This window comes from Dama dama, chromosome 33 (genome assembly GCF_033118175.1).
Source record: "Dama dama isolate Ldn47 chromosome 33, ASM3311817v1, whole genome shotgun sequence".
NCBI classification, from domain to species: Eukaryota; Metazoa; Chordata; class Mammalia; order Artiodactyla; family Cervidae; genus Dama; species Dama dama.
In genome coordinates, this window is record NC_083713.1 from 32924598 (window position 1) to 32926721 (window position 2124).

Genomic DNA, 2124 nt, shown 5'->3' on the forward strand with positions numbered 1-2124 from the left:
TATGTCTGTGTATCTATTTCTATTTTGCAAATAAGATCATCAATACCATCTTTCTAGATTTCACATATGTGTTATACAATATTTTTTTTCTGTCTTATTTCATTCTGTATGATAGTCTCTAGGTTTATCTGTGTCTCTACAATTGACCCAATTTCGTTCCATTCTATGGCTGAGTAATATTCCATTTTATGTATGTATTACAACTTCTTTATCCATTTTGCTGTTGATGGACATTTAGGTTGTTTGCATGCCCTAGTTATTGTAAATAGTGCTGCAATGAACATTGGGGTTCATGTATCTTTTTGAATTATAGATTTTCTCTGGTTATATCCCTAGCAGTGGGATTTCTGGGTCATATGGTAGTTCCATTTTTAGTTTTTTAAAGAACCTCCACACTGTTCTCCAGAGTGGCTATACCAATTTACATTCCCATCAACACCCTCTCCAGCATTTATTGTTTGTAGATTTTTTTTGATGGCCATTTTGACTGGTATAAGGTGATAACTCATTGTAGTTTTGATTTGCCTCTCTCTAATAATTAGTGCTGTTGAGCATCTTTTCATGTGTAAAAATATGGAATCCTTCACAAATGTGTACGTCATCCTTGCAAAGGGGTGATGCTAATCTTCTCTGTATCAGTCCAGTTTTAGTATACTTGCTGCTGAAGTGAGCAATCTTTTTTTTTTTTTTCATTCCTAGGCATTTTGTTTTACCCTTTAATTTTGCATTTCATTTTTAACTCTCCTTCCACTCATGGATTGTGTGAAAATATTTCCACAGTTGTATTCTCAGTTTGTTCAGAGCTTTTGATGTGTGCATGCATGCTAAGTCACTTTAGTCATGTCCAACTCTTTGTGACCCTATGGACTGTAGCCCGCTAGGCTCCTCTGTCCATGCAATTTTCCAGGCAAGAATACTGGAGTGGGTTGCCATGCCCTCCTCCAGCGGATCTTCCCAATCCAGGGATTGAACCCATGTCTCTTACATCTCCTGCATCGGAAGGCAGATTCTTATTACTGGCACCACCTGGGAAGCCCCTTTAATGCATATAGAATGTAATCCAAAAAATGGAAAAATTATGTAGAGCAAGTGCAGAAGAGAGAGCGAGCTGGGCAGTCAGGCAAAGAAAAGGAAATTTATTAGAGGCAAACGAGGTGACTAGCCCTTAAGGAGAACCAGCATGCTCTTTCTGACAGGGTCTTTCTTATACCCCGCCAATGAAAAATTCTCTGAAGAGATGGTTAATTTTTAGCCTGTAGCTGAGTCCTGCGGTCACGTAGCCAGATATCTGGCATCCAGGGGTCTCGTAGCCTTGAGAAGGTAGGTGCCAGCAGGAAAACAGAATGTCATTTGGGCATTTGGTCTGTCTCAAGGGTCGCTGTGACTTTATCCTCTGTTTGCGAGGTCAACATAATGAGCCATTTTAACAATGAGCCCCCAAGTAAGTCTTATCAAATTGTTAACATGACTTCAGTTATTTTCAAAATGTAGCCCACAGACCTCCTTGAGTTCTCTTGAAACCTTTTAGGGAGTCCGTCAGGGCAAAAGTATTTTAGAATAATAAAAGAACATTTTTTTGCCTTTTTCACTGTATTGACTATTGCACTTAGGGTCAAAAGCAATTAAAACTCTTAGCCTTAACAATTATCAAAAGAGTGGCACCAAACTGTACTTGTGGTCACTGTAGTCTTCACCACCATTCACCCCCAGTAAAAATAAGTAAGTAAATATATAAGTAAAATTAAAAACCAGATTTACTGCAAAAATATCTTTGATGAAGCAGGAAAAAGTATTAATTCTGTTTCACCTAGACGCATAACTAAGTGCACCTGTTTTTTTTTTTTTTTTTTTTTTTAATGTTCTGTGTGCTGGAATGGGAAGTATGCATACAAAATAGTTTCCACAAATGAAAGTGTGGTGATGGTTGACTCAAAAAATAAATAAATAAATAAATAAAACACTTGTGCAATTACTTTGAGTTGCAAGCTGAATTAGCTGCTTTTCTATGGAACACCATTTTTACTTGAAAGAATGACTGACAAATTGTGGTTATTTAGACTTGGATATCTGGCAGATGACTTTTTGAAATTGAGTGAAATGAGCCTGTCATTGTAAGAAAAAATA

The 2124-nt window shown here is 37.1% G+C and overlaps 1 non-coding gene across 1 annotated transcript; it reads right to left on the minus strand.

Annotated features, from left to right (window-relative positions):
- Positions 1 to 567: 567 nt before the first annotated feature.
- LOC133051329 (U6 spliceosomal RNA) lies at positions 568 to 674 on the minus strand. The gene has a single exon (XR_009691831.1). It is a non-coding gene; the product is annotated as a U6 spliceosomal RNA (small nuclear RNA).
- Positions 675 to 2124: the final 1450 nt, after the last annotated feature.